Source organism: Schistocerca piceifrons, chromosome 3 (genome assembly GCF_021461385.2).
Source record: "Schistocerca piceifrons isolate TAMUIC-IGC-003096 chromosome 3, iqSchPice1.1, whole genome shotgun sequence".
Taxonomy (NCBI): domain Eukaryota; kingdom Metazoa; phylum Arthropoda; class Insecta; order Orthoptera; family Acrididae; genus Schistocerca; species Schistocerca piceifrons.
The window spans coordinates 285,841,106-285,856,710 of NC_060140.1; the positions used below are offsets into that span (position 1 = coordinate 285,841,106).

Consider the following 15,605-nt stretch of genomic DNA (forward strand, 5'->3'; position numbering starts at 1 on the left):
GAGCCGCTATGGACTACGGTTATTTCAACAGTTCTCCTCACTTTTCTTCCACATTTCTCGATGTTTTTTTCTTCTGTTGAAGTGGCTCTTCTTGGGGTTTTCATGGAAACCTTTAGAGTCCTGTAATTTCTTCTGAATGGCAGTCATCGCTCAATATTTTTTTTTTCAAATTTCATTTTAAGATACTCAGGGAAATCACGGAAAACCTAAATTTGAATAACCAGACGGATATTGAATCCCAGTATTAGGAAACACGTGGACGGTGCCTTAGCCTATGTTAACCTCAGTCGACTTTCCTGTCAGGATGTAATTTAAAATTAGCTGAGTATTCCACGTAACCAAATTAAAAGTGAAATTAGTTCTAGATGAACACAAGATGTTGAAATGAGCTACAGTTATTATGTCAGTGTTGTTTTTTTCCTTTTCCTCCTTCCTTTTACTCTGCTTTTCGTTTTTCATTTGTTCAAAATAGTTCAAATGGCTCTGAGCACTATGGGACTCAACTGCTGAGGTCATAAGTCCCCTAGAACTTAGAACTACTTAAACCTAACTAACCTAAGGACATCACACACATCCGTGCCCGAGGCAGGATTCGAACCTGCGACCGTAGCGGTCGCGCGGTTCCAGACTGTAGCGCCTAGAACAGCTCGGCCACTCCGGCCGGCTTTTCATTTGTCATCTGGTATTTAAGATACTATACAACCAGCTGTGAGGCTACGAGATGTATTTGACCATTTGTTCTGAGTTCCACCGCCGATACTGAAACTGCATTTTGTGACGACCCATCATTTTGATTAAGGGATTGTGATCAGGATATCTAAAAACCCCAGGAGACGGTGTTTCATGTTACTGTGAGGAATTAGTTCGCAAATATTACTGTGAGTACGTTATCAGCTCCAGACTAAAGATATGAACACAAAATTTGGTATGAGAATCTAGGTAGACAACATATCTGAGTAGTTTTCTTAAACTATTTGTGATTGTTTCCATTTTGATCGTATATTTGCATATCATCTAGGCTCAGTTTTTATCGGAGGTCGAAACCACAAATGGTATTGTGCAAGGCAGTTCAGTAATCTTTGCCAAGTCAGATGCCCTTCAGCTCGCAAACGGAGAGTGTAGGAATTTTTGAAGGATACTGTGAAAGTCGTAGAAACAAAGTTTGGTCAGATAAAATCTTCCTGCGCATGTACAGGGTGTTTCAGAAGTGATGGTCAATACTCAGGGATATGACAGGAATGACCATTCTAAACAGAAAAGTCAAGTAAACATGGGATCTAAAACACATACCTAAAGAGCTATTGGCAATTCTTGATCTTTGATACTGTGAAACAAATCTCTTCTACTGCTCTTTGCTTTCCATATTTTGGGAAGTGGCAGTATGGACCAAAACAAGAAAAAAAAGTCCAGTAATCATGTGCTTTAAAATGCATACTTTACAAGCTGTGAGTACTTTTTCATCTTCGCTACTTTGAAACATAAATCTTCTAATGAACAAATGCTCATAACTTTTAAGATATGCATTTTTTTCAGGGATTACCGTACCTCACAATGGTAATGTGACTGTGCATCGTCTTGCTGAAAAAAAAAACGTTTTCATCTCGATGCAATTGGTGAGCGGCTGATAGAACTCACTCCTGCCACATGTTAACCCGGGGAGATTAACAGCTCGTTCGCCCGGGCAACATGAAGATTATCTCCTGCCCAGTACACGGGCATAGTGATTGATGGTTCCATTCATTTATACGGCGCCTTATCAGACATCAGTCAGCTGTTCATTATCGCAAATCCATTCACAAAATTCGAGGCGCCTATCCAGATTGTCCACATTCATCGCCTTTAGCAGCCTTGGAATGTAGGGCTTCCAGTTTGCTTTGACCTTATTCAAGCACAACTTGCCGTACCAACTTCTTGGGGATCTTGCGAAACTTGCACTACTGCGTCCACCCCTGTTTCGTCCACTACCGATTTCTTCCTGCCACATCGTCCCTTCTTCAGATCTCTCACACTTCATTCCCCCTCAAATTTGTCACGTAATTTAGTTATTATTACAAGTGACGGTGGCGCAGTTTCGAACTCTGCCTGCCATCATCTCTGCACCTCTTTCATGTTTTCACTTTTTCTGTAAGACTTCACAATCCAATTTTTTTGTTCTAAGGACAAGTTTCGAACCATTTTGTTATTTATATGTGGTTACTAGCAACTGATAATTAAAAAAAAAAGCAAATCAACGATTACACACATGAGACAACAAAATAATCTTAACTGGATCAGGTTATCTTTAATACCTCCTCTGAAAGTTCTAAGAGTGTAAACCCCTGTGTGGCACACACTGTACATAAATATCATAAAACTGATCACGATCTCGATAGCATTATGAGCAGAACAAAAATAAAGAACAGAACTGCTAGGAGAACGGTCTAAAAAATGAAATTACCAACACTCGACAATCTCATGTTGTGCACTCCTTCCGTAATAGAGTATAGGGCCTACTAATTGATTTCTTACAGTCGGGCACAACAACCAAAATACATTCCCAGAAGGACATTGGTTCAACAATGGTTGTTCTGCTAGAATACAATAAAAGGAAAATATTTACTGGAACTGAGCAGCCTTTGCAGGAATCTGTGTCGTCCTTAGAGCTAACGAGGGCACCTCACACACTTCTCTGCCTTTGTCAGTTTTCTTCATACTAAGTTGGAATGCGTAGAGCACAAGCCTTGAATTCAGGAGGTCGTTGTTTTGACTTTCGCTAGAAACAATTGTTTTCAACTTTTGTATATCAATTGTGCATTTATTATCTGTTGAAATGTTAATTAACCAATACTGCATCTTATTTTTTAATAAAAGTAAAATCATTTTATTTTTAACTAGTAAATCTGGCAGTGCTCCACCACTGCTAAATATGTATGGGAATTATATATAACTTACGTTCTAATCTAGGATATCCCTGTCAATTGTGTCAGGATGCAAATTTCGGCTTCTCGTTGCGACTTCGCCAACTCCGAAGGCACGGAACTTCAAATTCCAATAAATCATGTAGACTATAAATGAAAATACTCCTTTGTTTTCGCTTTTTGTTTTCATTGTTTCTGAAGTTATTTTTATTTCTTGTACACAACTTTAGATTATTAACATTTGTTGTTTTTTGTGTAGTGTATGGTATGAGCATGAACAGGTTTTCTGAACTACCAGTTCGTGACATACAAGTGACCATGTGAAAAACACACTGATTGTAAATCAATTCCAACGTGTCTCAGAATAGATTTATATTATCACTGTTTTAGTTTCAATATAAATGCTACCCACTTGTCTAATGGGTTAAATACCGTTATCGTAGTAAAATCTGACTCTTTCGCAGTCGGTTTTAGCAGTAACCTTGTATATTATTGTTTAAAAAAGTCTAATGTCTTTATTGATTGTTACAGCAAACATAACCTTGATTGGGAGCTGAAGTCACTTAAAATGAATGAATAATTCGGTTGGGATCATTAGCATACAGTATATGAGAGAGACCTTGTGTAAACGATATCCTTATACGGAGTCGATGCCGCTCCAACTGAGAGAATAAATATATAGTTTGGAATCACTGATGTACGAGGTGTGAGAGGGAGCACTCCAGCTGCCGAATCAGTAAGGATAACAGTTTCAGTGACAGTATTTCGCATAATTATTACCTGAAATTGGGCAGCATTACAAAATTTCGGACGATTCAGATGACGTAGCGGCAGTAGTTTCTCCATGTGCTGATTCCAACGTCTAAAGATAAAAGTACAAACCAGCTGGCTTTAAAGTGTTACGAGTACATAATATCGTTAACATTTTAAGTCCAAAATGGGCCAAATGGCTCTGAGCACTATGGGACTTAACTTCTGAGGTCATCAGTCCCCTAGAACTTAGAACTACTTAAACCTAACCAACCTAAGGACATCACACACATCCATGCCCGAGGCAGGATTCGAACCTGCAACCGTAGCGGTCGCGCGGTTCCAGACTGTAGCGCCTAGAACCTCTCGGCCACCCGGGCCGGTCATTTTAAGTCTATTTGCCTTGTAGTGTAATCTTTTGGACATTGTTTCTCTACAGCATAATCTTTTAGAAACACTTGAAAATGACCTAATTTATATTTATAGAAATAATTACAGATATAAAAAAACAAACACAAGTAAATAAATGAAATTTATATAAAACTGTTAGTGGACTCAAACTGAGGCCGTTTTCCATTACAGTAATGCACGGTAGTATTCTAATCACGAGCAGGTTTGCCTTAAAGACCGACAGTTCAGAATATAACAACAGAATACATTTATATTATCATAGTTTTAGTTTCAATTTAAACGCTACCCACTTGTCTAATGGGTTAAATACCGTTATCATAGTAAAATCTGACTATCTCGAAGTCGGTTATAGCAGTAACCTTGTATATTATTGTTTAAAAAACTATTATGTATTGATAGTAATAGATAGTACGATCTTAAAAGAGCAAAACGTGCAAACTGAGGGTACGTTGTTGAACACCATCATTGAGGTGCATAAGTTATTTGATTTTAACAGTTGGGGGTTTCGCATGTCTGTAACACATTTTATTTTCATGGTTCAGAGATAAATGTAAAAGAATGTTATTTTCATTAAAAACTTGGGACTCAGTATTTGATATTTAACATTTTCATCTCATAAGAAATAAACAATTTTTGATAAAAGTAATAAAATTTCACATAGTCAAAACCGGACCACGGGTGCACGAGTACGATTGTTTGCTACTCTTTTTTTCTTTTTTCCCAATTTACTGCCACTGTATTGTATGCTACAGCACTTGGCAATCGAATTCTCAAAGCGATTTCTTCGAGCGTTTTCTAGAACTACGTTTTATTGTTTTTGGAAATCTATATAGGGCATGACCCTCAAATTACATAAATATTATGAAAACTGGAATTACAAAAACTAAACAGTCCCTTTATCTCAAGTACTCAGTTTGGTATCCTGTACCATCCATATGATTTTGAACCTGAAGGTTTGTAACAGTCTGTACGCTGACTAAAAGTCTCCAGGGTGGCATGGTCGATCCGCATGTCACCTACAGCCACAGCACACCCTCAGAACTGCCTCTTAGAATTATGTATCAGTTCACAGAAACACGATTGTACGTCTTTAGCCTTGTTCTAAACATAAGAGTCATGCATCACTCATGCAGTTCGTGATATGCAGAAGTTCCTTCAGGATACTACGTATCCGTTCAACAGCAGTGCCTACCTATCAATCTTGCCGTCTACAGTCCTTACTGCGACGGTGTATTGTCATTAAAACGAGACTTCCGTCGACTATTTCTTCAGAGCAATCATCAGTCTGGCTTCATCTTGGGCCAGATCTGAAGTGCTGTTAGCCGGCCGATGTGGCCGAGCGGTTCTAGCCGCTACAGTCTGGAGCCGCACGACCGCTACGGTCGCAGGTTCGAATCCTGCCTCGGGCATGGATGTGGGTGATGTCCTTATGTTAGTTAGGTTTAAGTAGTTCTAAGTTCTAGGGGACTGATGACCTTAGAAGTTAAGTTCCACAGTGCTCAGAGCCATTTGAACCATTTTTTTAAAGTGCTGTTACAATTACGGTTACATTCATTTGTCTCATTATAACGCGTCTTGAGTTTTCGCACCTTCTTCATAAACACTCATAGCCCTGATTTAACTTAGAAGCCTCGTTATTTAACCATTTCACTGCTTAAGGCATGTCTGTATGCATCTTTGTGTGCATGACATCGACATCTGACGAACGCCGCCTGAATCCAAATGCTAGTTGTATCTAAACCGATGGAAAATAAATAGCAACACCAAAAAATAATTAATGTAGAGTAATGTAATTTCGGAAATAAATTTGTCCAGGGAATATATATATAAGTGATTAACTATGCAGGATCACAGATTAATGTAAGTGCGACATAAGCCACTCCAAATCTTTAGTACTAGTACATTAATAACTCGCTAGAATGTTGAATACTAACTGATGTCAGTTTGTAGGATGGAGTTCCATGCCTGCTGCGCTTGGTTGGTCGTTACAGGGACGGATAACGCTGACTGAGGATGCACTAGAGTTGTCATCCGATGATAATGTCCCATATGTGCTTGATCAGAGACAGATATAGTGATCGAGCAGGCCAGGGCAACATGTCGACACTCTGAAGGGCATATTAAGTTACAACAACGGTATGTGGACGAGCATTATTCTGTTGGGAGACACCCTCTGGGATGCTGTTCATGAATGGCAGCACAAGAAGTCGAATCACCAGGCTGACATACAAAGTTGCAGCAGTCAGGGTGCACCTGTTGTTATATGAAATCGCACCCCAGACCATAACTAGGTCCAGAGTGTCTCAGGTTGGTTGTTGGTTTGCAGGCCTCCTACTAACCAACAAATGACTGCCGCTGGCACCGAGGCAGAACCAGCGTTCATCAGAAAAAAGTATAAAAATGGCTCTGGGCACTGTGGAACTTAACTTCTGAGGTCGTCAGTCCCCTAGAACTTAGAACTACATAAACCTAACCAACCTAAGGATATCACACACATCCATGCCCGAGGCAGGATTCGAACCTGCGACCGTAGCGGACCCGCGGTTCCAGAGTGTAGCGCCTAGAACCGCTCGGCCACCCCGGCCAGCAAAAACACAGTATACCTCCACCCTATCCTCCAATGAGCTCTCGCTTGACACCACTGAAGTGGCAAATGGCGGTGATTTGGGGTCAATGGAATGCACTGTAGGGCGCCTATCTCGGAGCTGTCCTTGAAGTAACCAATTTGTAACATTTTGTAAATGAACACACCGCCATTTGACTGTAGTCTTGTTTATTTAATTACGACCCAGGTTTCGGCCTCTTATGCCATTTTCAAGTGCTTGAATCTGTGTCATTAACATATATTGCAGGACATCAAGCTCAACAGTTTGTTGTGTCACTGTGGTGTCAACTGCTGCTCAAATTGCTGCTGCAGATGCAGTACGATGCGCCAGAGCCACACCGACCTCGATGGTTTTCTCTGTCAGTAGTGCTAAGTGGTCGTCCGGAGCCCGGTCTTCTTGCGACAGTACGTTCTCGTGCCCATCGCTGTCAGCAATCATGCAGAGAGCCCGCATTCCTGTAATATCGCAGAATGTCATCCAGCTTCTCGCAGCTCTATTACACGACTGCGTTCAAATTCAGTGAGGTGTTGTCGCCCTGAAGGCATTCTTAACTAAAGTCAGCTCCCTACGTCCAACCTCAAAGGCATCTACATTTACATGTACATGGTTACTCTGCAGTTCACACTTAAGTCCCTGGCAGAGGATTCATCGAACCATTTTCATACTACTACTCTACCATTCCACTCTCCAACGGCGCGTGGGAAAAAGGAACACCTACATCTTCCCGTTCGAGCTCTGATTTCTCTTATTTTATTATGATGATCATTCCTCCCTACGTAGGTGTGTGTCAACAAAATATGTTCGCTTTCGGAAGAGAAAGTTGGTGATTGAAATTTCGCAAATAGATCTCACCGCAGAGAAAACAGCCTTTGTTTCAGGGACTGCCACCCCAACTCGCGAATCATATCAGTGACACTCTCACCCCTATTGCGCGATAACACGAAACGAGCTGCCCTTCTTTGCACTTTTTCGATGTCCTCCGTTAGTTCTACCTGGTAAGTATCCCATACTGCGCAACTATATTCCAGCAGAGGACGGACAAGTGTAATGTAGGCAGTCTCTTTAGTGGGTTTGTCGCATCTTCTAAGTGTTCTGCCAACAAAGCGCAGTCTTTGTTTCTCCTGCACTGCAATATTATCTATGTGGTCTTTCCAATTAAAGTTGCTCGTAATTGTAATTCGTAGGTATTTGGTCGAATTGACAGCCCTTAGGTTTGTGCGATTTATCGTATACCAAAAATTTATCGGATTTCTTTTAGTACCCATGTGGATGACCTCGCACTTTTCTTTGTTTAGCGCTAATTGCCACGTTTCGCACCATACAGAAATTCTCTGTAGATCATTTTGTAATTGGAATTTAACGTCTGATGATTTTACTAGACGGTAAATTACAGCGTCATCTGCAAACAATCTGAGGGCCTTCTCAGATTATCACCTAGATCATTTATATAAATCAGGAACAGCAGAGGGCCTATTATACTACCTTGCGGAACGCCAGATATCACTTCTGTTCTACTCGGTGATTTACCGTCTATCACTACGAACTGTGACCTCTCTGAGAGGAAATCACGAATCCAGTCACCCAACTGAGACGATACTCCATATGCACGCAATTTGATTAATAGACGCTTGTGAGGAACGGTATCAGAAGCCTTCTGGAAATCGATCTGAGATCCCTTGTCGACAGCACTCATCACTTCATGGGAATAAAGAGCTAGTTGTGTTGCACAAGAACGATATTTTCTGAATCCGTGTTGGTTATGTATCAATAAGTCATTTTCTTCAAGGTGATTCATAATGTTCGAGTACAGTATATCCTCCAAAATCCTACTGCAAACTGAGGTCAGTGATATGGTTCTGTAATTCAATAGGTTACTTCTATTTTCTTGAACATTGGTGTGGTACTTGCCAGTCTTTAGGAACAGACATTTCGTCAAGTGAGCGGTTGTATATGATTGCTAAGAAAGGCGCTGTTGTGTCTGCATACTCTGAAAAGAACCTGATTGGTAAAGCATCTGTAACGGAAGAGTTGCCTTTCTTAAGTGATTTTAGTTCTTTCGCAACACCTAAGATGTCTATTTTTATATCACTTATGCTAACAGCTGTTCTGGTTTCTAATTCTGGAATATTTACTTCGTCTTCTTTCGTGAAGGAATTACGGAAAACCATATTTAGTAACTCCGCTTTAGTGGCACCATCATTGGTAACATTTCCATCGCTGTCGCGCAGTGACGGTATTGACTGTTTTTTGCCGCTGGTGTACTTTACATATGACCAGAATCTCTTTGAGTTTTCTACCATATTTTGAGACAATGTTTCATTGTGGAAACTATTATAAACATCTAGCATTGACGTCCGCACTAAATTTCGAGCTTCCGTGAAACTTAGCCAGTCTTGGAGATTTTGCGTTCTTCTGAATTTGGCATGCTTTTTTCGCTGCTTCTGCAACTGTGTTATGACGTGTTTTGTCTATCGTGGTGGTTCAGTCCCGTCTCTTATTAACTTATGTGGTATGAATCTATCTATTGCTGTCGATACTGCATCTCTGCATTTGAGCCATATCTGGTCTACACTTACATAATTAGCTTGGAAGGAATGGAGACTCTCTCTTAGGAAGGCATCAAGCGAATTTTTATGTACTGTTTTAAATAGATATATTTTGCGTTTACTTTTAATGGTTTTGGTTGATATGGTTTCGAGCATCGCTACAATTACCTTGTATTCACTAATCTCTCTATTAGATCAGGATTATTTGTGGCTAAGAGGTCAAGTGTGTTTTCGCAACCATTTACAACTCGTGTGGGCTCATGAACTAACGCTCACGACCAATAGAGGGGGCATTTAAAGTAAATTTTATTTACATGCTCACAATGGTGCTATTAGTGCCACTCTTATGCGCCTGGCACGAAATTTGAATAGACATAGGCTTTCAGATGTAGAGATACACCTGCGAATCGTTTATGGCGCACAACTCCTTGGTGTTGCGATTCGTTTTTCCGTCAGTGTATCTGAAAGTCTGAACAAAATCGTTACAAGAAGCAGCCATACCAACTTGTCGTGACTACACCTGTCGTGAGATGGGACACGCCAAGAGGTCTTGTCCTGCAGTCCCTAGCAGATGCACGTGCCGCAACGTCTCGTGCGCTGAGGTCCCGCAAGGTCACTCTCGCACGGAAAACTAGATCGAGTAGGAATGAGCACGTGATGGCCGTCGCTCACTGATGTGCGTCCGAGAACCGTCTTCAGATGTCAGCGGAGCTGCACAGAACGTTGCATTGCCACAGCCCGTGACGTGGACCGCTTTCCCCTGTCGCCTGCTGGGAAAGCCCTGCGGCTGTCTCGCAAGGCCAACGCCAGACCACGGAGGACGCCCGGGAATTAGTGCAAGGAGAGCATCTCGCATACATACCTCAAACTCAGCTGCATCCTGCAGGCTTTATTGGCTGTAAAGTATATTCTGTTCGACACATTTTACAGCAAGTACGGCTGTCGGCGTTCAGGAATAGAATTCGGTTCGTAACATATATTCACATACACTTTGAAACGGTACAGTAGTTTCCGCTCTATAAGCACGTTTCGCTGCTCGCTCGCACCGGGAAATACAAACAGAGGCGGCTCCGCCGCCAATTTTATTGCACGACGCGGCCGACCGCGGTTGCAACACAACCCATGTGGACGGGTGGAAAGAAATGTGTCACGCTTCATAATACGTATTTACACGTGTCGTGTTCAAATGGTTCAAATGGCTCTGAGCACTATGGGACTCAACTACTCTGGTCATAAGTCCCCTAGAACTTAGAGCTACTTAAACCTAACTAACCTAAGGACATCACACACATCCATGCCCGAGGCAGGATTCGAACCTGCGACCGTAGCGGTCGTGCGGTTCCAGACTGTAGCGCCTTTAACCGCTCGGCCACTCTGGCCGGCACGTGTCGTGTATTATGCATTTCTTGTACGTGAATGTGAATCTACACATGAACTTTCCTAATCCTCCTCACACTTTTCCGTAAAGCATGGCCAAATCTTAGTTCGGATGTAGTTCTATCGTATAGTAGCGCCAATCTCACTCCTGGGTAGGGGATCAGAGAGACAGCACAGGCAGGTAAAAGTCAGAGACGTTCCAGTGTCACAAGATTTGGGGTGGAGAGGCTGGTCACGGCCAGGTGGTTCGACTATCCCCTCCACCGGGGCCCAGGAAAACCTTCGGTTGCCCGCCAGGTTCTAGGAGTGTTACAGAAGACGGGTAAGTGAGCAGACGTGCCCTCAGTGCTCAGTGTTCACGCATCGAAGAGAGGTATTTGAATATTTGTACTAATTCTTTTATTGCCAGCTTTGTATTGTGTAAGGAAATGAATGTTCTCGTTTAATTTCGGAAATTTGACCCCCTGATTAATGTATCTGGTCCCCAGTTTTCCCGTTATCCTCCTCACATAGTAGATGTCCTATGTAAAATATTGGGAGACTTTGGTGGTATACATTTGGGCAACGCGATTCCGTCTTGCCCGTAGAAATGTGCGTGCAGATTAGTATATAATATACCCGAGCTATAAGTTGTAAAATGGTAATATCTGTAAGCTGGAACAATTGCTGCAATCGCTGTAAAGTCGAGTGATAATGTTTAAAATAAATAGGTAATCAGTTGCCATCAATCTTTAACATGCCTTAAAAATCACAAAGAAGTCAAGTTAACGGAATTAATTTAAAATAAAAGATACAGAATGCAGGGACCCACACATCAGCGTGTGAGCCCTCCAGTCCCTTGACTAGTATCGTACGCTCTCTAGGCAGCGCTCTCAAGGTCCCCTTCCCCCGTTACCCGTTGCGCAATTTTCATTCAGTGCTTGACGACATCAACTTTCATCTGGCGTCCTTGGCAAGGAGGTTTAACGGTAATCTTTCAGCTTAAATTATGTTCTTTATTTTCCTTACGACGAAATTTACCTGGTCACACGAAACGTGAGATACCCCTTAACAGACTTCCACTCGTCCCTTTGGAGCGCTTGTACCAGGCAGTCGCGTGATCCCCATCGCTGTCGTGAGCCATGACGGTGGAGTGGTGTGTACTGCCGGGCGAATGCAAGGAAATAAAGCAGTAATATGGGTCGACGTGGAGGTAAAATGAATTGATCATTAGACTTATTCGCCGAGAGCTCCGCTTTTGTTCCGTCGTCCGGTGCAATAATACTGTTCAAAACAAGAGTGCATCGAAACGTGTAAATCATTGCAGGCATTGTGGGATTTTAGAGCAACTGAGTTTAACAACAGAAGTGTTATGAATGATGACTCGTATGATTTGTTTCTCAGAAAATGTAGGGAACGACCACGAAGTAAAGAGTTTTTAAAAAAAAATTAATTAAGGCAAAGTTATGAAATAAAGTGTATGTAGACATTTATCAGTGTGCGTTCATCAGTTACCCAAATACAATTATTTTGTGCACGCATTATTGCATGACACGTTTCCATAACTATGTGTCAAATAGCTGTACGGTGCAACTGCAGTTGGAAATTTCAAGTCTTCCAAACAATTGCCAGTAACAAGGAATCATATAATAATAATAAGCTTTCACTTGGTGGATCTGCATCTCTCATTGCATTATTTTGTTTCTTTGATGATGGGGATATGGGCGTCCGCAGGAATTCATTGAGTAGGAGGGAGGGGTGGGAGTGTTGGAAGGAGTGGGGGCGGTTGGGAGGGGTGGGCAAGTAACTATGCATGAGGACGCCAATCTACTAGGAGAACCATTTCTAGTAAAGTATGAAAGGTTTGACTGTTAACACACAAAATGTTATGATTTTTTTTCGAACCTCATTTCCCTCAACAAGTTTTCACGAGTTTTAACGTTCCATGAACCAATTTTTCATCCAATTTATTTCTGCTAGTAACAAAGCAGATAAATTATCACAGCAGCGTCTTTATCGTCCAACATTTCGAAGCACAGGATATAACTGACAATTTTATTACGCATTCTAAAGAGAACATCAATAATATTGCACTATTATTCGTATTAACAGCGCAATATTGTACAATACTACAATATTAAGGACCGTCTACGGGCTGCTTAGTAATGAAAATATGACTTTTTTATTATAGAGAGTGGCCAGCCGCATAACCGAATGTCCTGAGCTATTGCATCGGTATTCACTAGAAGACCAGTGGTTGCCAACCTTTCTGAGACCATTACCCCTGAATGAGATCAGATGTCATCTAATACCCTAAACAAAGCTTGGGAAATAATTAAACATTAGACAATAAAAAAATTAACACTTTTATTATTGAAGTGACAAATTATTTACAACAATTAGTTAATGTTCAAACAACTAATTGCCATTCCCTATCTACTTTTCTCACTAAACCAAAACTAATGAGCCACCGTGGTGTTTGTTTCTACTTTTTTCTAACAATCCTGTTTTTGTATTTGGTTTGGTGACTGTCATTGCACATCAGAAGTCATTTACCAAGTTTAGTCAGTTCTTCACATTCGTTTTCGTTGCTACCGTCACTTGAAGAATACTTTCACATTTGCAAGTTGTGGAGAAAGTAAAATTTCTTCCACTATTAATAGGTATTAACGGAAGACCTTTCGCTAAAACAGTGCCAATGCTATTGTATTAAGATCTGTTTACACAATGTTGCCTTTGCAAGTTCCAGGAAATTGTGCTTTGGCTCGAATTTCACTAATTGAAAATATTCCTTCATCCACTGAAACTGAGCTTGGAACCCAGATTAGTTTTTCCAATCGTAAAAAAGAGTTCCTATTACAATTTATTTTTGCTGGCAAGTGATTACTACCACTGAATGGACAGCAAAAACAAGAAATAGTAAAGCTGTCCTTGGGGTGCTGGCAGTATCCTATATAAATTTCCAGAATTAAGTTTCTTTATTTATATGAGACTGAATGTTAAACAGTTCGTTTAACAGGTTTGACTCACGAAAGTGACAGGTGATCATCTAACACGTAGACCATTCAAAATTTGATGGTAGCTCTTCAGCTATTGGAGAGATGTACTTTCCAAATTACTGGAAGAGACAGGAAAGAAAATAAGTGGTTTAGGGAAGAGATTAGGATGGGAGATGTACTGTGATAGTGATGAAGAAAAGGTGGAAGCGGGCTGGACACTTCCAAGGAGTATGGGTGGTGGTTAGCAGAAGAAAGTTCTTTTCTGGATTGCAAAAAATAATAAAACGCTGCAAAGACTAAATTATGAGGGTAAGTTTGATTATATGACATTCCAAAATATGCAGAACTGACACTGATTTGTATCACTGAAGATCACATTGCATGGAAATATCTGTAGGAGACCTTTCTCCAGCAGGGGAGACCAGATGAAATCTAACTACGTGGTTTCAGAGCCCTTTTTAAGTCTGAAACATCTGTGATTTATATACGCAGACTAAAGCGACGAATGAAGATTTTTACCAATGCTGGGATTCGAACCCAGGCCTCCTGCTCACTAGGTAGATGCGTTAACCACTAAGCCACGCTGGCGAGGTGACTTTGTGCAACTGCACGGTCTACACCAATCTGCCTCCCTCCTCAATTCAAATTCCCATGCTCCTTCGAGTGCATTGGGCGGAGGCGTGAATGAGAATTTGTATTGAGGAAAGAGACATACTAGGGTAGTCCGTGAAGTTGTGCAAAGTCGCTGTGCCATGGTGGCGTAATGGTTAACGCATCTGCCTGGTGAGCAGGAGACTTGGGTTCGAATCCCAACCTTCGTGCAAATTTTCATTCATCACTGCAGTCTGCATGTATAGATCATAGAATATCAGCTGATGATGACGTGTTGTATGTTATAGTCTACCGACATTTGGGCAGCCTACCAGATTACTATTAATAATTCAGTTTAAAGTAGTCTCTAAAGTGGTCCCTCGCTTTGATTTTATTCCTCATAAATTTTAATTCACTGCTGAATAGGTAATTACCTCCAGGCTGGAAAACACTGCGCTAGATTATGAGAAGTGTCAATGGCAGGAAGGAGCTATCGTCGTGCCTATGACCAGACATTGAAGAAGTTGCCCGATTTGTTGATGTATCAGCAAGGCGTGTCCAACGTACCTACAAGAAAAGGCGTACCAGGAGCAGCCACTAACAAGGTGCAGTAATAGTGGTTGCAGAAAGATTTTAACCGACTGGGATCAGAGATAACTCTCGTTCCTTGTCAGTATATTTACCGGGTGATCAAAAAGTCAGTATAAATTTGAAAACTTAATAAACCACGGAATAATGTAGATAAAGAGGTAAAAATTGACACACATGCTTGGAATGACATCGGGTTTTATTAGAACCAAAAAAAAAAAAATTGCTAGACGCGTGAAAGATCTCTTGTGCGCGTCGTTTGGTGATGATCGTGTGCTCAGCCGCCACTTTCTTGATGCTTGGCCTCCCGGGTCCCCAGACCTCAGTCCCTGCGATTATTGGCTTTGGGGTTACCTGAAGTCGCAAGTGTATCGTGATCGACCGTCATCTCTAGGGATGCTGAAAGACAACATCCGACGCCAATGTCTCACCATAAGTCGGGACATGCTTTACAGTGCTGTTCACAACATTATTCATCGACTACAGCTATTGTTGAGGAATGATGGTGGACATATTGAGCATTTCCTGTAAAAAACATCATCTTTGCTTTGTCTTACTTTTGTTATGCCAATTATTGCTATTCTGATCAGATGAAGCGCTATCTGTTGGACATTTTGTGGACTTTTGTATTTTCTTGATTCTAATAAAACCCCATGTCGTTCCAAGCATGTGTGTCAATTTGTACCTCTCTATCTACATTATTCCGTGATTTATTCAGTTTTCAAATTTATACCGACTTTTTGATCAGCCGGTATATACTTGGAGTTTGCAGGACGCCTACGAGTCACTCAATTATATAACGAAAAGGCGAAATCGTGACAACAGGAAAGATGGGCCGAGGACTACGGAAGATTATATGGA

The 15,605-nt window shown here is 41.2% G+C and overlaps 2 non-coding genes across 2 annotated transcripts; one reads left to right on the top strand and one right to left on the bottom strand.

Annotated features, from left to right (window-relative positions):
* Positions 1-14,081: 14,081 nt before the first annotated feature.
* On the bottom strand, positions 14,082-14,153 carry Trnat-agu. The gene has a single exon. It is a non-coding gene; the product is annotated as a tRNA-Thr (tRNA).
* A 161-nt stretch (positions 14,154-14,314) lies between these two features.
* Positions 14,315-14,388, top strand: Trnat-ggu. Its single transcript has one exon. It is a non-coding gene; the product is annotated as a tRNA-Thr (tRNA).
* Positions 14,389-15,605: the final 1,217 nt, after the last annotated feature.